General features: G+C 38.5%; 1 protein-coding gene across 5 annotated transcripts in view; it reads right to left on the bottom strand.

Annotated features, from left to right (window-relative positions):
* Nucleotides 1-23,675, bottom strand: part of NCOA3 (nuclear receptor coactivator 3) — an 82,000-nt gene that overhangs the window by 47,812 nt on the left and 10,513 nt on the right. For 3 of the 5 annotated variants that reach the window (XM_068416229.1, XM_068416228.1, XM_068416225.1), the window contains exon 2: nucleotides 14,453-14,494. The gene's annotated coding sequence lies outside the window, so the exon portion shown is untranslated. Of the gene's footprint in view, nucleotides 1-14,452; nucleotides 14,495-16,163; nucleotides 16,253-21,816; nucleotides 21,927-23,675 lie in introns of those variants that run through there. The other 2 variants (XM_068416227.1, XM_068416226.1) reach the window with 2 other exon arrangements.

Raw genomic sequence — 23,675 nt, forward strand, 5'->3', positions numbered from 1 at the left:
AGTCATAGATCAATTAAAAAGGATACTGTGACCAGCACAGAGCTTGCAATTACCCTTCCTCCTCCATTTGCATAGCCAGGATAATTCAGTTTTGCTTCCTCAATTTATAATTACATTAAACAGGCACTAAATAATAACCAACATTATTTCTCCTACTGTAAGATACAAGAAATTCTTCCCTCAAATAAAATAAACTTTTTGTAACTGTCCACGGTCAGTACACATGGCCGTTTTTCCTCCCTAGGTCAGACAAAGCTTAGCACTTGGAAAAAATTTAGACAGTCATCACTAATTTTCCTATTCTTTATCACAGCACAGCCCTGGGGTTTATTTTGAAAGAATGTTTACAGTTGTCTGTTCTAGTGCTGGAAATGGGAATATGTTTAAGTAGTAACATCCAAAAATGAAAAATACTCATCCTCTATTTTCACAGCATCATTACCAAAAGACTACAATAGCATGTGGAGCCTGCAAGACAAAAGACATACTGTTTTTGCTGGCATATCATTTTTGCTCTGAATCTGTTTATATTTCTCAGATCCTTGATTTATCGGGATATTCCCTATTTGTACCTTGAGAACTAAAACTGTCTACTGTAAGGATTGCAGTATTATTATTATAAGGATTATTGTATTGTGCTTTTAATTTACTTATCTTGAAGAAAACTATGCATTTCTACTGCCATCTGATTGGAGAGAGTGAACAATAGGCATGCTGCACTGATATATCATCAAGAATTTTTGATACCACAAACTGTAAAGTTAATCCCTTTTGTTGTTTAAGCCTTCCAGATCCAGACTGCAGCAGACTATGGTAAGGATGACTACATACCACAAATGAGCGAATGCAACAGTTACTGAGCACTTCAGTCAATCTTCTGTTTTCCTTCCTCCATCTGTTCAGGGATGTGGTCTTTCTGCTGTTTAAAATTCATGTACTGCTTTGAGAAATAGCCAGATAGGTTATACTGATTATCATCCTAAAGGACAAGTACTATATGCTCAATAAACATCAGAAGGAAAGTTTAGGGAAATCAGAGCTAATGACAAAATAGGACAGATAAGAGGAGCTTTGCAGAACACACACACAAAAGCTGAATGTGAATGGCAGAGAGGGTTCTGCATTAGCATATGGAATTTCTTTGAGCAATCCTGATCTGTCCTACACCCACCACCAAGACCCCCACACAAACAACCAACCTAAAACCAGTTTTAAACTGTGCTGGAAATATAGCAGACTCTTCTAAAAAGACCGCAGAGTAAATATCCTGGTCTGCTACTTCAGTAGAAATGAGTAAGGAAAGCTACTGTTTACTGTCCCTGTGGCCTACAACCTGGCTATTAGGGCACATCAACCCAGAAACATTTATGAGCAACAGCTGTATGGATAATGCAACCTACAGAGATTATAAATGCATAATGTCCTTTCAGCTATAGCAGCCAATCCCTGTATTTATTACATTTTTCAAGAAAGTGGGGAGGTGAAACACAACTCACAGCAGGAGGTCTGCTTCACTGAGATCACACCACTTTGTTCTATCTGAAAAACACTATGCTTTCTACACACTGTTTTGTATATTAAAAGAAACAAAATTTCTTAGACATTGATTCCTGAACTTTAGTGCCAGAGAAACAAAGACTGTGCGTATGTACACATATGCTTAAAGAAATCAACATGTCTAAAGCTTAAATTTTTTCCATCTATTCATCTTGCTACATCCCGATAGCATGCAAGAGAACTTAGAAAACTTACGATGCTATCAGAGAAGGTGAGAGAATTAATACATTGATTTTTTTTTTCCTGTCTTTTAAGAAGTTGCTGCTATAAACCTGCTCCAATGCTAGAGCAAAACTGGACCTGAAAGCTGGATGAAAGTGTTCTGAGGACCTCTAAATCTGATCGCTGTATTTCTTAGAAAAGGTATATCTCCATATCTAACAGATCTTCAAAGCAGGATTTACATTCCAGAAACCCAACCCATTATTGTTGCAGAGGACCAGAAGTTCACTCATCACTGGAGATCTGCAACAAGGATGCAGACAGGACAGCTTTGAGATGAACCCATTGAGGAAGAAGCAGAGAAAAAGCTGCTTATTCCATCCCATGATGAAACACTTGGACTGCAGATAGTAGGTTTCATCATCTACTGAAATAGAAATAAAAGCCGATAAGACAGAGAATAAAACAGCAATGTTCCAAAAACAAACAAAAATCCAAGTTCCAACTACTAAAGGTCTACTCTTTTTCACTATCACTTGTGCCAGCATGACAGTTAGGAGCTGATTTGGGGGAAGTGGCAAGCTTTAATACTAAATACCAGAGTCCAGCTCACCATACAACTCCACGATCAAAACCAGGAGACTGAGAGGAAATAAGCCAGCAGAAATTTGAAGCACACAACAGAAGTACTGTTGAGTTTTGGAATATAAAATAATTTTCCAAATTGACAGGTTGTGCTCTAGAATTTCCTCTAAATCATCTTTCTATTCTTCCGTAAAACATGACAATAGGAACTGCTTACTCTAGATAACTGAAAGAATAGATGAAAACACCTTGGCATGACCTTCTTTTTAAATTTCTCATTCACTGTTTGGAAATCTTGGTGGGGGGAGAAAATTCTAAATGGGCAGCTCCAAAGCAGTAGATTGCAATTCCTCCCTGAGGAAACCAGGGAGATATAACCAACCTCAAAATCTACTCTGAATAAACACACAGAATAAAACACTATACAAGTCTGTCGTTTATTTTCAGTTTTTGACTGCTCATTTAATGCTTTTTGGTTACAAAATGCACAGACGGTATCCCTGATACCCCTTTTCTGGCCATTCTCGTTAGAAGTAAAGGTTACATTAGTGATTTTCTCATCAGCAGCAGTTAGCTCTCAATAACAGTCTTCAGTAACACTCTCCCCACCAAAGTAGGATACTTTGAGGTTACAGGATTTACAAGTCTGCTGAAGTTTGTGTTTCTTTAGCTTGAGAGTCTGCGTTCATTTTTTTGCCAGTTTCGCACCCTACTGCTGGCATACACAGTAATATTTTGAGAGATCACGGATTTCTAACACTAAAAGGCATGTGCACCCAATGTTACCACAAGGCAATCATGCTACTGTTCAAGAGAAGCCTTTCAGATGGAGATGTTTAAATGACACTTCAGAAAGAGAGTTCACAAGTGATTTTTAGTTCCTAGCAGTTGTTACTCACTCTTCTTTCCTTTAGAAGAGCATTTATTCCATTTCACTGTAATAGGCAATATGATTTGCAGCTTCAGTGCAGCTCCACTGTGAAGGCAGACAAACTGCCACGAAACGGACAATGAGAAGCAGACAGGACGCACACAGGCGCAGGGAGAACAGAACAAAGAATCACAGGGAGTGGGGAAAAGAAACTCTATAATAGCTGCTGCTTGGGAACACTAGCTGGAACAAACAGGGAGGCCACCAACTATCATTACAAGCGCATGTTTCTTTTGCAGTTGCAAGGAGAATTGCACACAAGAGGGGGCAGGGGATCTGCTATTAATCATATTATGTTCATTGTTCCCTTGATGCTGCTGGCAATGCTTCAGGAGACTCCCTCAATTCCCAGATAAAACTGCAGTGAGAACAGCAGCACTCGGAAAACAGCCCCCACCGAACCTTCACAATCTTGTCCTACTATGCTAACACTGCCGTAAACTAAAAATTTCTTACCCACTGCACTGCTTACTGGACTAAATTTTTTAAAAATCCACATCACAGCAGTTGCGGGTTCCTCCCCACCCGAACCTCTCATTAGGAAAACGAACATGCTGTATAAATCTGATGAAACTATTTGCAAGAACAAGCCAATGGAGAGGTGAAAACATCAGCCTGAAGTAGTCAGGAATCAAGTTTCTTTGTTGAGGAACGAGTTTTGAATGTTATCTCTAAGTCAGGTGCTGAGTGACTCCTTGATTAAGTGGCACTTAACATACAGTAAGTTTAATGTTCCAGCAAGAACAGCAGGCCGGTACCTGTGCCTGGGAGTGGGGGAGGGAGAAAATGGCAGCTGATGAAGTAAAGTAACCAAGTCAGCTATTCTTTTGTCAGTGAAAAGACAGACATGTTTAAGGGGAAAGAAACGTGGATTAACTAAATCTCGTATTCATACTTCGTTGAAAACGTAATGCTGCTTTAATTTGTCTGGTTTGGCAAAGCTACAGAGGGAAGGTGAATTTTCTCGACCACAGATATTTTTCTGTGACAAACTCTGCACAGTATGAAAGTGACAGACACTCTCACTAGGTCCAGAATTTGTTAGTCACCCTACCTAAATAAAAATTCATAACAGTGGCTGTCCATGTAAGCTGGCAATGAAGTTAAGCTGGCAATGAAGTTCAGCTGGCAATACTTGTCTCCCAGACTGAACAAATATATTCTTTTGTTTAAGGAAAATACAGAAGAACAGAAAAGCAGTTACAGTTAGGTAAATATGGATTTAACACATCAACTTACGAACTAACTAGTAATAATGAGATATTTCTACCTTGGATTTCAGTAAGGAGAAACCACTTCAGTCTTTAAAACACCAACACGTTTATTAAGCAGCAGAGCTCCCTGCAGCCAGCGTGCCTGGTGACTCACCCTCCCTTCCCCACTCTCTAATTAGCCCTGATAGTCAGCAGCAATTTGGTGGCTGTTTTTTTGGTTTTAACCACACCAAAACTATCTTGGAAGTTGAAAAATGGACTCCTACTTGTTTACAGATGAGAGTTTTAGAAGATAGCTGGCACTAGCAGTAAGACATATTCCAGCTTTACCGTTAGCTGGACACGCAAACTACTTGCTTGTGCTTGTCCTCCCCCTCCCTTGGAGGGGCTGCATGCGGCACGGCACGATCACAGCGAATAAATACAGGAAAAGCGGAAAAAAAAACCCCAGCCCTCTGCTCTTGGCAAGGGGAAGGCGTTCCACAAGAACTGCTCCAGGGTCAAAAGTTTACCGTGGTTTCAATTTCACCTTTTCGCGACCAATGAGAGCGCGGCGGCTCCAGACAGAACCGCGGGCGGCAGCGCGGCCCTTAACTCCTTGCGGCCCGGCCGGCCGCGCCGCCCCGCGCCCGGAGCGAGCAGGCCGGGGCAGGGAAGGGCCTCTCCTCCCCTTCCCTCCGAGCAACGCACGTAGCGGAGCCCCCAGCAGCCTCCCGCGAGCTGAGCGTTTCTTTTAGCATGGAAATAAGAGGAACGGGAGCTGTGCAGAAGCAGTACGCCAGTGAGTCAGAAGTTAAGAGCTGCACAAGTGTGTCCCCTTACCCCCATTTTAAGTTGAAAACCGGGTCAGTAATCTAAGGGGTAGGATTGATGCTATGCAGTATCAAAGCAGCACTGAACTATGGAGCTGTAAGTGACAGCAGCGAGATTGGGCTGACAAACAGAAAAGACTGACCTTGCGAAAGGGGAGGGAGGGAGAACCCCGGCACAGAATTGTCGGAAAGGATTCTGAATGCACAGTCCAGAGCTGCAGCGATTTACTTCGCTGCTTGTCAAATGAGGACATAAGGCTGGGCAGCCCAAGGAGTACTGCTGCCCACTGTCCAGTCCCCACAGTACCATTATTAATACTCTGCTTCAAGATTTTGACTTAAAAACAAGTCATCCTCCATCTACTCCAAGAAGGATGGACATAGAAGTTGTAGCTCTTGGGTACAAAAATCATCAGCTCTTCACAGTCTGGCATAGGAAAACAAGTAATACCTAGCCACAGAAGTAGAAAATGGTCTGGACACAAGACATTTGTAATAAATTGTCTTGTTTTGGCACAGAAAAATAAGCAGCATCTTGGTCTCTGCTCATTTTAAGACTACAGAACTAGAGGAAGAACATAGAACAGGCTTCTTGTTCCACTGTATGCCTCCGTTCTGTATCAATGGTTCCAGGTTCTGTCATCTCCTAATCAGTAGCTCTGGTTTAAAATCTTAATGGAGAGAATTGGGACACAAGCTTTCCATTGTCAAAATATCATCACTAGCACTGTAGTTTCATCTCCGGGACTACTGACTCAGTGACTATCAGTTCATGGTGGGGTATCCCAAAATCTGTGCTAGACCGGTTTTATTCTCTGAGAGATTGATGAAAATGCTGGCAACAGCAAATACTGAATGACACAATCTATGATTGTGTTTTGGCATCCACTTGATCTTGGAAAGTCAGTGTCAACTACACTTAAGCATGGATAGCAACAGATTTATCACCTTTTCATTGGCCTTGAAGACTACAAGGAAAAAGGCCTAAAGCACTCTTAAGGGAAAAAGGTGGATGAAGAGTTCTCGTTTGGTGCAATAATGGGCAATATATATGAGGCAGCATGAAGAGAAGCGTATAAAGCATGTAGTTACGGCAAATTCAGTAGCGAAGTAACCTAAGTTCAACACAGCAAAAAGGGGTAGGGTTACACAGAGATGTTTAAGTGAATGATTAGCAATTCTGACTTGATACCAGGTAGAATTGCAAGTCATTGCATACATTTGCAAGGTAAACAACATGGAATTAAAACCATTCCAAAACAGGCATCAGTCAAGTCAGGAAACACTTGAGGCATGTCAGATCTCCAGCACACTGCAGAAAGAATGACAAGAGACTGAATATAATTGTGCAGGGGTAAAATGAGTAAATATGCCATCGACATGTAGAAGAGGTTTATGCTGAACATGCCAGTTAAAGTAGAACTCAGTTTTCCAAACCCTGAAACCAAACAGATGGTAGATTGTTCAAGATAATGCACATGACAACCTAAGGGGAAAAAAAACATTAGTCAGGTGGCAGCTATTATGAATTTGCCAGAAAGCTGTAGTTTGAAAATTGGTAAATTATCTTACCCCAGAACCTTAAAGGCTTTCGCAGCACTTTGTAATGATGAAAGTTATTCTGGTCTCAGCACTCTGTATAGGTCCCGACAAAGGATAAAGACACATACTCTTACCAACAGCTACGCCAGCTGAAAATACTGCCAACAATCTTCTTTTTGTAATTCAATTCACAGAATAGTTTTGGGCAAGAAGATAATCATAGAAAACTCTTAAAATCTGCTTCAGGAATAGTCAACCACTCAATTTCAGAGCAGCCAATGAAAAACAGTTTGCAGCTGACGGCAAGGTCAAACAGTGATTTCTTGAACAGGCACGGGTAGATTCCTTTCTCAATCTATGCAAAAAGGCATAGCAGCTCAATACAGCTACTACGTGGTTAAGTTTAATGCCTTGAGAACTGCTAACAAAAGATGCAGTAAGTGATTAAAATACATCAAGTCAGAAAGGTAAAGACATCATGAGAATCTTAGCTGACTGAGATCGTGCCCTACTACCAAGCTTTTCTACTCTAGTTCAAAAATGGTAAGACATCAATGAAAATGCTATCAAATAACACTGTATTTTCATAGTTTAGCTAGGCTTAAATACAGTTTTGCCAATAGTAATTTAAGACTTAATTACATATATAAAAAGCTATTTTGCTCTCAGTAAAAAAAGAGCAGATTGTTTTTGTTGTTTTACCTTCTCTAAATACCATGTCATTTTAGAGAAATTCTTTTAAATTGAGATATCATAAATAAATTCCCTTTCTATAAGATGGCCTCATTTTAAAAGAAAATGGATGCTATAAAATTTTACATCAAGTCAGCATGTTACCAAGAAGCTTCTCTGTGTGTTCTGAATTTGATTAATACAAGCCAAGGTCACTTCCTGAAAGATGCCTACCACTGCAGCTGCAAGCAAACTAGACTCCTCTGAGCTCAAAAGCTGGGGGATGGGAAGACGGCACTAGCAATTTCTAACACTGTCTCCAAAAATACACTAATTACAAAACTTGAGTAATATTTAGAAGTGTTTACTAGATCACCACATAAGTAACCTATTAACTAAAGTCTGAGTTTGTATAATCACAGTTTCAAGCAAAAATGATTCACAATGATGCACCAGCACGTCTGCAAAAAATGAACAATTCTGAGGACCCTTTACTAAACTTTACGCAATTCGCTTGAAAAATGTACTACTCTTTTTTTTACAACGTATGTTTTATTATGCAGCTCATGAAGCTATTAAGAGACTGCCCTTGAATTAACAGCATGTCTCAGTCCTCCTGAGACTGTGAGGCTCCACCCAATCTACACTGTGTCCTATTCTGAAGCCATTTAGGAAAAACATGTTTCAGGAAAGCATGCAAGCTCTTGCCATAAGGCTACAGCATGCATTTTTCCAGTTTCTGAGGACTACACCTATTGATTACAAAACCAATTAGAAATTAGCCGTGTTCACCTGTAATTTTAAAGATATTTTTAAAGTTATTTTAAAAACATGCCACATTTGCATTATGCATGAGGCCAAACAGATGTAGTTTCTTCCATTCCAAGACAGAGTTAAAGCTTACAGGTCATGAAAATAAGACCCATGCCAAACGAAAGAGAGCATTATTTTTTGCTTTTTGTGTGTACAAATAGAGATTCTACAATTTGGAGTACCAAAGATGGGGGAGGGGGAGGAATGGATCGCTGAAAAACATTTAAAACCGCATACCACCACATTTCCACAAGGGCATCTGTTACGCTAGGGAAGGGGCCCCAGTGCCTTTATTTATGAACACACACTCTCAATTTAATGTACTTCATCTTTAAAAAAGCCTTGATACACCCAACATTGCAACTAAAGTTTCATTCCAGGCTAAAATTAGGAGATCTACTGAATGAAAGTTAATTTTGAGAAACCGGTACACTAAAAAGAAAAGAACATTGCTGGTTTCGGGTGGGCATCTTTGCCTGAAATAGAAAAATACACTAAAGCATATTATTACCTATGCAGGCACAGCTACATCTGTGGTTAGGGATGTCTAACATTTTCCATCACAGAAGCCTGATCTAATTCTTTAATGACTGTCTCTCACACACCCCTCAGAACTACTTTTGGTGGAAGACCTGCATAAAATTGGTTCAGACATTTAAAAACAGTGGAAAATGCAGTTGAACAAAATATAACCTTTTATTCAGTTCAAGAAGTTAAAGCTTTAGAAGAGAAACTGATCAAATCTCTGAACAAGCTAAACTTCATCTTGCTGCTCCAATAAAGATATCTGTACAGACTGTAAGTGCTTTTAAAGACTTTGAACATGCTCAGTTCTGTTTTAAACCACTTGCCAAGACCCTCAAGTATTTCATCTAACCAAGTAAGCTTTGTCACTGCACAGCTCCTCCATGCTGACAGGATAGAACATGCTTTATCACTGTATTATAAAGAGCAGGAGCAGCTTCTCTATAAACCTGTCAGCTATGAAGCAGTTAAAGTGCTTGGCAGCACAGTCGCTAGTGAACAGGGACATTTTTCTAGGTTACACTGCCCCACCCATACACAGCATCCACAAAACATGAGGCAGCAGTAGGATCAAGGGCTTAGCAAAGGCCACTCTTCCCCCGCTCCCAGTTCAAGATCCCAGTTGCAACCGCAGATGGGGGTCTGAGCCAGTACTGCTAAAACTCCGTGCCCCTCCAGTGCCTAGCCCATGCAGACAGCATGCACAGTCCAGTGACCACCAAAGCGGTGTCGATCTGCTCGGTGGGATACCAGATGACAACCTCGCTGGCAAACAGAGCAGAAATTTCCTTATGGCAAATTATACTGTTTTTTCCATATGCTTTTTAAAGGTATACAAAAAGTTACACTGAAAATACTAAGGTTGTGAAGTCATTCAAAAAACTTAAAAATAGTATTGTTGACTCCAACTCTCAACACTTCTTCCTTTAACCCTTGTTGTGCATACTTATTAAGCACACTGCTGTGGAACTGCTTATTAGACTCTGTGTGGGGCTGGCACTCATCAGTTCACAGAAAAGACTACTATAGACTGACTTATGTCTGTTGTATCATCTCCAAAGTGCATTACTATTTCAGCAACCATGTTCACTTTACTATACAGTGATAGATAATAGTCTCATAAATGGAGAACTGAAGTCTGTCAAGGACCTGTATCCTAAACTTGGCCTTTGCCCAAGATGGGTAAGTAGGGAGTTTCAGTGACATTCAAATTAGGACACGGGTTTTTCCTGTGAAGAGTAAACAACACTGATAGATAATGTCTTTATTATTACAGATTGCAACTTCTGATTAAGAATATTAATTCAGAGCAGACTTTAAACTGGTATTTAAATCACTGATTTAACTGTTGGAAATATTTACACCCATCAATAAGGAGGGGCACATAGGTGGTAAAGAAATACAGTCCATAAATCACGTTGACTTGCTTTAGACACATTTTGCTAGTCAGCAGATGCAGTACTTGTGGACATTTATTCATGTGTTTGCACAAGAACTAAGCTATAGAACTAAAGTCAGTAAATGTATTATTTTACACTGTAAAACAACGAATTTTAATCAGTTCTGGATACATTACCATTTTAAAAACGTAGCTTCGTATTCTGACAAAGTGTTTGAGTGCTATGGGGAGAGGGTAGGGGGGGGAAGGCAGCTGTACATTAGGGGTTTCCATAGTACATACGCACAGACGGACACAAACTGGCTTCAATGGCAGTTAAATGCCTGGTGTGTTAAGAGAGCTTTTGAGAATTCTACTTGGTATCTCTTTTCATCAGGCTACTAAAATAAGATTTTTGGTTTGTTTGTTTTTTAATTTATTGAAAAACACACATCCCCTTTGTTTTTAAAATTCTATCTTGTTATCCTGTGATCAATAATAAAAGGCCTGTTAATGAAGTTTCCTGAGTTTTTGGCACAACTAGACTCTCAAATTTGAGGCTAAAAACAAAGGAAGCTACTGAAGAAAGAAATCAAAATAGTTTAAGTTTTCCATGCATAGTATCAGTGCTTTAATATAATTTATTTAATTGTAAGGAATAAGTACGGCTACTTAATACAAAGATGACATTTCTGAAATACAATTTGACCTTGAAATATGGAAATGTTGCTAGTCAATGCTGTAATTAAAATCTGATTAAGTTTGAGTGTACACAGGTACACTTAGTACGGCTGCAAGAGGTGTTCATTTAGCTCAACACAAATGCTTACTATTCAAAATTTGAAGTGACAGTTGTCTGTCTATAGCATACCAATAAATTGAGCATTTAATTAGTTAAAAATCCCATTTCATCTTTTTTTTGTAGCTTACTGTATTTCATATTCATAGTGACCACAGCTTCGTAAAGTACCTTCAGCTAAACTGCAAAATAAAGGCAGAATAGAATCACTCCTGAATTAGATTAATTTGTCTCTCCACAGTACAGTCAGGTTACCTTGTCGTATTTCAAATGTTGCCCATCCATTGTGTACTAATGGTTATAACATAGAGTATCTGCTAAAATTTACTGCGCAAAACTGAAAGCTGTAATGTTATTTTGCACGTCACTGGTAGACGAAAATCTTAGATTTCAGGGGTCAATTATTTAAAAATTAAGCTAAAATGGAGGAGGAAAAAAACCCAAAGGCTGGTGTCTTTGTTCAGTGCTACACAAAACAGAAAAATAGCACTGTAGACTGGAAAGTCACAGAGTTTCCTCTGAGGCCTACAACAAAAGGACAAGAGGCAAGCTTTACTACCTGCAACAAGTTAAATTTCAGTTTTCAAATAGCGGTTGTACACAGGAACCAGTTCCAAACAGCCTATGGAATCTCTGTCCTAAGAGACCTTCAACACTTGACTGAACAAAACCCTGACCAACCAGCTCTGAATGTTTGCAGTGTTTGGACTGATGTTGGCATCATTTCTCTATGATTTTCAGTAAAACATTATAACAATGGGCTAAGACAAGACAGTACTTTACAATTGATCCTACTTTGTCTTAATTTTAAGATGTATTACCACATTCTTTTGGTACTGATTTAAGCAGGTATGTTTTATTAATCTCATGTACTCTTTACATTTTGCATACATCCATTAATACTCCCATCTTTACTGGACATAAAGTATGTATTCCTAACCACAACATTAATTCCTACCATCAAGAGGTTTTTTTTTTCCCCGTTTATGAGAAGCAGCAGCATGCTTTTGAATAAGGCTCTCAACACCCTTTGGATTTTTTTTGTCCAAACTTTTCTATTCCTTACAAAGAATTTCCATTGCATAAAAACCTTATGCTTCTAGTTTTTCTAATGTTCTATTAAAGAAGCAATACCTTCACTTTCATTAAAAAGACATTTTTCAACAAATCTCACACTAAGCTCCCTAAGGTTCCTGCAGCAGGAAGAAAATCAGTTTTGCTCGTGAAAGTTTTTATACAAATGGCATTGCTCAAACCCTGATGTTTATCTGCAGAACTCTCCAAAATGACACTACCATCATTAGCATAGAAATTCCAAGTAACTTTAGGAAGATTTGCAGCCATTCTGGAAGTTAGTACAAGAGGTCAATGACTGCCAAAAACAGAAGAAGGGATCACATCCTTCCCCTTCAAGTGCCAAAACTATTTGTAATGTTTTGTTTCAGATCCAGTTGCTTCCTTGTTTGTAGATAAATGGCTAAGTAGTGTAGTTTCACAACATTAGGAAGCAATTTTATGTATTTTTACATAGTGTACTGGAGGAAACGCCAGGATAGAGCTGCTTAATTTTTTTATGATTACTTTTTCTTACTTTCATTGTATCTTTAGTTCCCATACAAGCAGACTGACCAGATAAAACCCTGAGCTGGAGAACCATTGAGCATTTGTTTGCCAATGAGACATCCAAGATGCATCCACCATGATTTAAACAACTCATGTTCTCTTTTACCAGACTTTCAGGTCATTCTTCTGTTTAATTCAAAGTTTAACTTGATACTAAGCTTTAAAGTTAGTATTCAGCCACACCTCTGCACTGAGAGATTTTTATTTAGCATCTGGTAAGCCTATCAAACATGGCAACTGACTGATTAGCACCAGTCATGCATTTATGTCATACAACTGGAGTATATCAGCTATACAGTGTAGTTGATTAAATGCGTTTTCTTGTCCGTAAACACCACACTGCATTTATCCAGTTAAGTGGCTTTCTATTACAGTACATCACACTTACACAGAACTCTTAAAAGAAAGGGAAGTTATGTTTAGGTATACTGCCATCAGAATCTTATATTCTTGGGCCCTGTCAAAATTATTAGGAGAAAAGTTACTAATATTGTCTCTAGGTATGGCATAGCTTTAGTATTTTGTTTGCAAAGCCTACTAAGCATTTTTAGTATATCTAGCAGTCCATTAAAAGTTCAGAAAGCTACAAAACCTAACCTACACTTGGGCTTTCACCAGTAGGAAGCTTACTTCATTAGATTCTCATATAAATGAAGCCTATAAATAACAGTGTGCATACAATAACAGGATAAACACAGCATACCATGGAGGGAACACAAGAAAAGAACATACAAAAGCTGAAGCCTGATGTCATTAATTCTGTCTTACAGAATAAAAATGCTGTGATTTAGGTTTTTTTCATTGCAAGTAGATTTATGACAGACAATATGCTTAGACAAGTGTCTCCATCCAGTCAAGAGCAAAAGTTATTTATCCCTTCTCTCTACTACATATTATTTACCTCAGTGTGTCGTCTGTCTGCAAATCATTGCTTAGGAACTGTACCATTTTAATGAGCACAGCTATCTGAAACAAACACAATCTTTTCTGTGCTTCGAAGAGATAATTCTCCAAAGGTTTTCCTTCCACTGCCTCCTTTCATTTTCTTCATTTTGCTTTAACCTTACCTTATGCTAACCAAGCGAGCTCACTTGAATTTTATTTCAGGGCACCTGCTAAACTGCAGAGAAAGAGGTTGATCTTAACACAAAACATTATTCTGAAGGAGGTGGTTCCTTTCTTGAAACCAAAGTCCCACGGAATAGAACGTCCAGACAAGTTATCAGTTTCACTACTCTCCAGCAACAGGGGTACAGCTTGACACATTAATCTATTTGAGTACTGAAGGCTAAATTTGTTACCCCCAGAAGTTATGACAAAAAAACAAACAAACAAAACCAAAAACCACCAGTGATTAGCATCATACCCACTCTGGGCCCAAAGCAGCTTTAGCTAAGAAATCCCATTTCATCACCATTTTTTCAAAAGAACTGTTCTGAGCAAAGTATTCACATCCTCAGTTACTTCAGAAAGAAGAAAACTAGTATCAATGATACAGAGAATTAAAAAATAAAGGCAAATACATACACAGAAGGATGCTACCACTCCATCCCGCAACTTCCATCCTTTACTGGCCCACGTATCCCCCAAAAGCCTATGAGCATTAGATACTATCACACATACCAAGGCCAGGTCATACCATGCATTTCCTCAAGTTTAAGGGAGATGGAGGAGAACAAACTATATACAATATTAATATAGAACATAAGAAAATATTTTTCTAAAGGAATTGAAATTATTTTCTCCCTTTTCCTAACGCCCTAAATATTAATGTTTTCTCTGGATCAATTCTCATAAATCAAAGTAGTCCTGGACAATTAAGTCAAACACAAGACTTACCTAGCACAGTGTTCTCTCTCCAACAGAAGCCAGTAGGAATACCTAGAAAGAAAAAGGTAAGCATATGAACATGTTTCAGAGTACTCTCAAACTTCATAATCTACAACTCAGGAATTTCCTGGTTCAAAAGGACTGAGTTTCCTAGCAGCTGGATTTCTCTTCTATGTAAGTTTCTTTCTAAGAAAACTTTCTATATAAGTTTTCTTTCTCGTCTATATAAGCAGCCTTCCACGAAAATTAATATAGCTAAAACAGTCTGTGGCAGTCAGTTCTGTAGTTAAGCTCTACACTATGTTAAAGTATCAGTTTTTTATTTTTAACTCTGCCATCTGATAATAAGGAGGAGGAGAATAAATGAAATGACTGAAGAGGAAAACACTTTCTTCCTGTTGATTTTCCATGACACTTGTGGTTATTTTTTATAGATCTGCCTTGCACTCTCAAACAAACAAAAAAAAAAATATGGCAGAGAAGTGCTGGCAAATTCTGTTTCTCAAAAAAAATTTAGCTTTGATCTTAAAAATACAGAGAGAGATAAAGTCCACTATACTTTTTTTGATATAGCATAGACCAGAATTACTTATATTCAAGAGGAAGGCATAACATGAGTGTATAATGATACGATATTTCAATTTTGTATTCTTTTTCGTCCCTGACAACTGACAACACTCAACTTTTTGAACACTACGTAGCACTAGTCTGTCATTTTGACAGAATAATTAATTCAGGTTTTTGTTTTTTTTTTTTTTTTAAACTGAGTGGAAGAGAATTGGGCAAAAATCTATTATAGCAGGCCTGTTTCTCCCTTAAGTACACCACTAGGCATAAAGACAAAAGCATCACTTGGAATAAAAACAAGTCTCCTAAATCAAATTCTAGGGATACATACAGCCACTCACCCAGAAGAGAAAGTTCCCTTAAATCACCATTGTTCCTTCTTCAATGACCACCCTGACTGTGACTGTAATTATTACCTGTAGTTACCAAATCTACATTCTTAGAGGACAAGAACAAAAGATCAGAGGTAAGCAAGCCACTTTCAGGACCTAGTCCCTGTACAAAAAGTATTAGAGAGAGGTCTTTTCTATAAGAGTTTACCAAATCTTCATGCGATAAGCTTTGAAGAATTGTTTTAGTCAAGATCAGTCTTATGTCTATGAAGTAATTAGCAAACTTATCAGTTAAGTCAACAAATGAATTTACAATAAGCAGAATAAAGAAATATCTGTGTAAATGATCTGTATGTAATAGTGTCCCTCAGGGGTCCGTATTGGGACCAGTACTGTTTAATAACTTCATCAATGACACAGACAGTAGGATCGAGTGCACCTTCAGCTAGTCTGTAGACGACACCAAGCTGAGTGGTGTGGTTGACACGCCTGAGGGACAGGATGCCATCCAGAGGGACCTGGACAAGCTCAAGAAGTGGGCCTGTGTGAACCTCATGAGGTTCAACAAGGCCAAGTGCAAGGTCCTGCATCTGGGTCAGGGCAACCACCAGTATCAATATAGGCTGGGCGATGAAGGGATTGAGAGAAACCCTGCAGAGAAGGGCTTGGGGGTACTGGTGGATGAAAAGCTGGACATGAGCCATCAATGTGCACTTGCCAGCACAAAAGGCCAACCATATCCTGGGCTGTATCAAAAGAAGAGTGGCCAGCAGGTCGAGGGAGGTGATTCTTCCCCTCTACTCTGCTCTGGTGAGACCCACCTGCAGTACTGCGTTCAGCTCTGGAGTTCTCTACACAGGAAAGACCTGTTGGAGCGGGTCCAGAGGAGGGCCACAAAAAATGATCAGAGGGCTGGAGCACCTCTCCTATGAAGAAAGGCTGAGAGAGTTGGGGCTGTTCAGCCTGGAGAAGAGAAGGCTCCGGGGAGACCTTCTAGCAGCCTTCCAGTACTTAAATGGGGCCTGTAAGAAAGAGGGGGACAAACATTTAGCAGGACCTGTTGCAACAGGACAAGGGGTAATGGTTTTAAACTAAAAGAGGGTGATTTAGCCTAGCTCTAAGGAAGCAATTTTTAATGATGAGGGTGGTGAAACACTGGCACAGGTTGCCCAGAGAGGTGGTAGATGCCCCATCCCTGGAAACATTCAAGGTCAGGTTGGACAGGGCTCTGAACAACTTGATCTAGTTGAAGATGTCCCTGCTCACTGCAGAGGGTTGGACTAGATGACCTTTAAAGGTCCCTTCCAACCCAAACTATTCTATGGATTCTAAAACCAAGCTCAAAGAACACTGGAAACTTCTGTAAGTCTGTAGTAACAAATAACAAACTCCATATAGTGAAATATCTGATCTGCCACACTGGCTTTATCCAAAGCCCAGGTAAACAAAACAAGTTTGTTTTAGGCTTTGACAATAAACACATTTCAGTTCTCTTATGTCTTCAGCAACACATTTTGCCTTTAAAAATAAGTCTTAATAAGACTTAGAAATCCCACCTCCAAGTTTGAACTTTGCATCAAATTGGTAAAGTAACATTTAGATAAGATATCCAAAATGTAAACAAAGCAATGACAGCAACTTTATTTCACAATACACAGTTTATTTCAATACTTTTAATCAGTGAGAAACCAACTAAACAATACACAATTCACAATACAATCCTTGTAAAAGCTGGAAAAGATATTAAGGTTCATGTCAAGTTCAACACGCTCTATTTTTAACTTTAGTCAAGTCCCTTCTCATTAGCAGTAACTTAATATTTGAGAAAGGATTAGGAGCAGCTAGGAAGTTAGTCTGATACAGAAATTTATTTATGTATTTAAAAATTAAATTTTTAGCACAACAAATAATTCAGTTAAAGTTACTTAGACCTAGCCAACTAATGTGATCTCCCATTGTCACAGTATACCAAATCAAGGCTTACAGATTGCTTTATAAATTAGTAATTAATTGCTTGCTATTATTTTTTCATAATCACTGCATGCTTCATAAGCATAAGTTTCATTCCAAAATTTAAAAAAAACAAAACAAAACAAAACCAAACCAAATTCTGGAATCCCCCTTTGCTCTAGGCTCACAGAGAAATGTAGTCTGCACATTACTTTGAGGGTGACATAGCACTGGAACAGGCTGCCCAGGGAGGCTGTGGAGTCTCCTTCTCTGGAGATATTCAAAACCCGCCTGGATGCAATCCTGTGCAACCTGCGGTAGGTGAACCTGCTTTAGCAGGGGGGTTGGACTAGATCTGCAGAGGTCCCTTCCAACCCCAACCATTCTGCGATTCTGTGAAGGAACTGCTAAGATAGCTGCCAATGAAGAAATTTTAAGTTGATTAGAAATGCAGGGTAAAGAGCTTTACACCTTAGGCTTGTTCCAGACTTGCTTCAAAAAAAGTGCCAGTGGTACAATTTTTCTGGAAAACTAGCCAGTTTGGCAGTCTACTTGGTGTACCCTCTCATAAGGGTTAATAACGTTTTAATATTAAAGCTGCTTCATCTGTTCTGCAAAACATGTTTACAATATTGTTTTATGTAAAAAATCTTAATGCAAATTCCTCCAGCTATGAAATACCAGCTATAAACTAACTGATGGTGGCCAATCTTGTATTAAGAACTTAAGCAATTGCTTAATTGTGCTCCATTCCTCCTCAGGTTCTTGAAATAGTGAAATACATGAGGACTTCCTATGCAAGCATAGAGAAAAGTCAGAGCAGTTTCTGAAATCCTCGGTTCAGAGATGTGCCCTTTAATCTAGCATGAATATGCTAAAAATGCTACCTTAATATACCAGGCAAGTTAGAACAAGCCACTTTTCAACTGTATTCTTTTGTGATGTTTTGTGGGTGGGGCTTTGTTTTTGTTTTAGACTAACCAATGGCCCTACTTGTATCCTTGTTTTGACTGATGTAGCTGAAGTCTCTCCAGGGCTGTTAGTTACTTATTTTTTTCCACTGTTGATGCTATGGAGCCAGTGTAATTCTAGAAGAGAAACATTCCATTTCATGCACAGGTTTTTTTGTTGGCAGGGTGGTTTTTTTGTTGTTTTTAACAATAACAGTACATTAAAATCTTTTCTAAATGAATCAATCTGTGGTGAAGTGCCTTGCTAACTTTACTTGGGGAGGAAGAAAAGCCTGGACAATTTGCAAGTTTTTTATTATTCCAGAAAAAACAAGTCTAGACTGGACTGGAACTACTAAACAGCAAGGCTCTGTAATAGAAGAAACTTTCAGGGGACTGAGTATGACTACAGGGAAGTATACCACCTTTTGTTCAATATATTACATTAGAAAGTTAAAACAGCCTTGCTACTGCAAAGAAAAACTTTTGAAGTGGCTGAGGCAATTAGTGCAGCTAAACTTGAGTCTATTTTGGCTATAGCCAGTACACATACTTGGAATAAAACATTGCCACTGTCTAGGATCTTAGCTCACCTGCTTTTGTTAAAAGATATCAACTAGCTGCATCCTCCAGAAATCTGTAACAGCTGTGGAACATCAGACTGTTTCTCTCATGAACTCTTACACAGTTCTTAAATAGGAATAATATACTGTAAAATACCATGAAAAACACAGGTGTAAGGCTGACCCCCAAGTCTAGCTTGTTCACCTTCGGAAAACCCTCTTGAGCGCACATAAAGTGAAATACAAATTGATTTTTCTCCTAAGCAGATAATAATATCTGCTCTACAATGGTTTCTTTTAATGAACTTTGCATGACTATGCCTTAAGTAGCTTTGAAGTTACCTTTTACCAGCAGCGTAGCCAAGATGTTCCATTCAGCAAGAATTTAGTTTACAATCTGGATAAATTTACCATCAAGCTCAGCACAGGCTCACAGACCAGTGCAACAAGATAGCCATCCTGTGGTGGTACAGCTAGGGGACTGCACTGACAGCTTTGGGGTGATAAGCCTGTACTCAGACTGCAACCATGTCCCTAGTAATTAGTGATGCAGATACCAGCCCTGTGGCTCAAATTATCTCTCAGTAAATACTTCCCCATGTGCAATTTCTTAGTTGCCTGTAGAAGACTTTATTTTGTAGACAAAGAAGTGCTTGTATATGCCACTACTTCGTATCATGTGGAAATGACTTGTGTATCATGCCCTGGAAGCTTCTGTACTGGCCCACAGGTGTAAAATGTTCTTCTCTTGCTATGGCCTCACACTATAGCAATGGATACACTACTATGTTCAGACTATAATGTACATTAAAATTTGAACAGACTGCTTACTTTGGATAAAGATATAGACACTTAACATGAATGCCTCTTAAAGACAAACCTTAAAATAAGGTAGATATATTTCTTAACTCCCTTTTGCCAACAGTTTGAATGTACAACCATTTTCCACTCTCTTACTATGGTCTAGGCTTGTTTTACTGAAGGTGGAAGGAGACTGGATTACTAACCTGATATCCTTAGCTCTTATGTTTTCATCCCCTCCTTAAAAATATCTATATCCCGTTAATCTAGAAATAGAAGTACCGTCTCACTTATCATTTCTGTGTATTACTAGTAGTCCTCCCAAGGATGGAGCTCCTTGTGTTCTGTGGAAAACTATTGAACCTGCTTGTATAAAAATACCAACCAATCCCAACTCTTAAAGGTCTCAAAGACAAGATTTAAGTCTTGGTTATGTTTATTTAAAAACAGACATCTCCAAATCCAGTTCTGGAGAATGGCACCAAAATTAAATCAGGCTATAGGAAGTGACTCCTGGCCCACCACTCCAGAGATGTTAACAGAAATTATTCTGGGGACAGCTCTATAATGTATTTCTTAGTACGAGATCTAAAAATCATGCACTTCGGAAATAACAATATTCCCCAAACCTACAAACTAATCATAAGTTAAAAAACAGGTGTGTGGGGCAGACCAGCTAATGCACATTTTTGAGAGAAAGCTAGAAGAACTGGGTGTGTTCAGCCTAAAAAGCAAAAGGAGGGATTAAATTGCTGTCTGAATACATTAAGTTTTCAAAACAAAAGCTTACCTCTTTTTGAAAGAGGTTTGAGATGTAGTCAGCCATAATATCAACTGCTGAATCTAATGGCTGCTTCTGTTGCTCTCATACTACTATTTTAGTCCATGAAATTATGCAAGAGGAAAGAAGAAAAGCAAGTCTAAATCCAAAAAGGAAAACCAACCAAACAAAAAGCCACATAAAACATGGTAGCTTTTTACTAGTCAGGTAACTATCCAAACCAAAGAAACAGCACTTTGTCATTCTAATCAAGTTTCAGTCTAGTGGACTCAATTTTATGCATGTAGTGTAACAGAATCTCTTGTAACCTCAGACATAAGATCAACTTCATGAGCAACACCTTCTCTAGCCTTGTCTCTGAATCACCGTGCATTAGACTGAAAATGCTGCTAAGTGTATTTGATATTCTCCAACTACATCGACAAGGATTTAGATGCTAGAATATATCTGGATGTCTCATAAAAGAAGCTCTTAATATAAGAAACTCTGAATTCTTAATTCAGCAAAAGTTTTCACCATCTTGTCTAAATTTTCACCACTGTAGGCAGTCATTTTTGCCCCATAAACTTCAAGCTTTGTCATGAATTTCTATTCAAGTTCTTCAGCCTCTACAGGTTCTATTTTTTATTTTGCTTTGCTTTAATAAGCAAATTTTCATGTCATTGATACTAGATTACTTATGATTTACATTTCAACTAAAATCCACCCCTCAGTTATTCTAAGGGTCTTCAAATATCTGATGAATGAACATACAGAATAATTAAAGAGAATCTGCTTTCCCTCAATCCAAAAATAAAATACTGCTTTGCATCCCTATCGTTGCTTTCTCAAAGCAGAATGATCATTTCCTGAATTGTTTGGTGTAGATATTTTGCTTAAGCAGCAAGCACTCCAGGCTACAACTGATGAGTGACCTTGAGACAGCTCGTAGAAGGCAGTTGCCATAGTAACACCACCACAAGTGTGGTACATCCTCAGCTGACACCACCAATCTGGTGCAACAGATCCATAATAAGCACATCTATCCTGTATTAGTGTCTCAATATTTAAGGAATAAATTACTAGATTTTTTTTTTAAGAATTATTTCAAAAATCTCTTGTGCTGTGGTAGACACTGGATACTCCGTGTGAACACAAGTGACTAAGACTATACAAGTCCACATAGTGCAAGAGTTAAATAAAGTACCCTAAAATAATGCGCTGCTGAAAGTTGAAGCTACTCTGTATGTTAATCCAGAGAGCAGTCCTTGGTCCGGGAAATGAGTCTACCGAAGAAACCTTGCAATAGCACATAACTTTCTTGAAGTTTGTCGTCTTTTCTCAAATTGTCTAATACAAATAATCTTTATGGAGCCCTGCTGTGTCACATTTAATGCAAAATGGGAGCACAATGGATTATTCTTGCATGCCAGAATATTCTCAGTCTCACCTGTGCGACCTCATCACCTTGAACAAACTTTCAAACCAACTCGGCACTAACGAATAGTGTTGTCCCAAAGAGTTTTTCTCTACATAGCATGCTACTAGTTCTTGTGAGCTCTGGAAGAGGAAGAAAAAGGTGCATCATTACTGCAATGGCAATAAAAACAAAACATCGAGAATTGAAGAGTGCTAGTTAACAGAAGAGTTCAGTAGAACCATTTCTGTTTAAAGACAGAGGATTAATGAACAGGTGAAGACAGTTAATTATACTAACCTAGCAGTCAGACATTGAAGTTTACTTTAAAACTAAACTGCAGTTTCAAGACCTATCTTTTTCTTAAACCAGCAGAAAAGGCCAATCAGATAAGTTTCATAGTTTGTTGATGTTCAAGAGATTCTATTACAGGTAAAACATGTGTGTATTCTAGTTAGAAACAATAGTTAGGACTGCTCTGCCTCCGATAAAGTCAGCTCACTTCATGGGCTTACCCTTATCATAAAGGATAATATTTGCTGAACCTCAATACCAGTGGAATGTGTGTGTCAGCTAAGAGTTAATTCCAGTTAGAAGTGAAGTCATACACTTTATAACAGGCTTTTGGACACTCCAATCTAAAGAGTCTGGTCCACAGTTAATTCAGTCAGTCAAGTACCTGCCCTGAAACCTGGCTGAGGAGCTCCTGCACCCATGATTGTAACCTAAAGGTAGACAGAAAACAGGAAGGAAGTTCCCAGACAATACTAAGCAGACATTCAACAGTGCCCTAAATCCACAAAGTCATCAATTATTTTGTGACTGTGTGTTATAGTGCAATTACGAATCAAAAGGGTTCAGCTATGTTGCTTTTGGAGGTCTGGAAACACTGCCACCTTGGCTCAACAAAGTATTATTTGAGAGTGATGATTCTGTCAGTTACTGTTACATGCCAGTCTTCCCACTTTCATCAGTTCTGTGAAGTTGTAGGCAAGATGGCTATATTCTGAATTGACCTGTGTCCTAGCAATCTGTGTACAAGCATTGACAGATTCCTTTTGAACAAGTGTTCACATAAACATTAAATATGTTTCTATTTAGCAGTAGCTTCCTACAATAAATATACTTTTATCAGAGTATAATAATTTGTCTTCAGCTTTGCACGCAGTTCTTTATTTTGGCCTAGCTGTACAGGTTAACTTTGGAAACTATCTAGACCTAGACATGAAAGGCATTCTTGGTATAAAATAAGACATAGCTGTACACAAAATTTGTTCTCTACTGTCCTCCATCCACTTTTGTTTTTGTCTCCATAAAAAAAAATAATCTTCAGACAAAAAATGTTTAACCTTGATTTTGTGGAAGTGAAAGCTAGAACTTAAGTGACAGTTTCACTACAGATTACTAAGCACTGATTCCACAAATGCTGCCAAGTATGTACATCGACTCTGCAAGTTCATTTAGAAACAAATATCACCAGCTATTAAGGATCTTTACTGTTCTTAGTCCTTAACTCAACTTAGAAACCATGAAGTCCCTTACCACCTATGAAAGACCACTAATTACAACAGCATAGGAGAAACAAACAATAAAAAGTTTTTCATAACAAAAAGTAATATATTCTAATCCTACAGTCCTGTTAAAATCCTTCAACCCTATACCCAATAGCATGCAGTTGATGATCTTCTGAGTCTCTACAGAAGTGATTGATCCATTTCGTAGATTAATTCTACCCCAAAACAGAATTATTGCAGTACTTGCCCCTTTCAGGAGATTATTCTGCTCAGCAATATGCACATGTACTATGCTAGTAACCGAGACACGATGTATTTGCAGGTTTCTCAACATCAGTTTTCAGAACAGCACTCAATACATCTACTTAAACCCTATTG

This window comes from Nyctibius grandis, chromosome 19 (assembly GCF_013368605.1).
Source record: "Nyctibius grandis isolate bNycGra1 chromosome 19, bNycGra1.pri, whole genome shotgun sequence".
Taxonomy (NCBI): domain Eukaryota; kingdom Metazoa; phylum Chordata; class Aves; order Nyctibiiformes; family Nyctibiidae; genus Nyctibius; species Nyctibius grandis.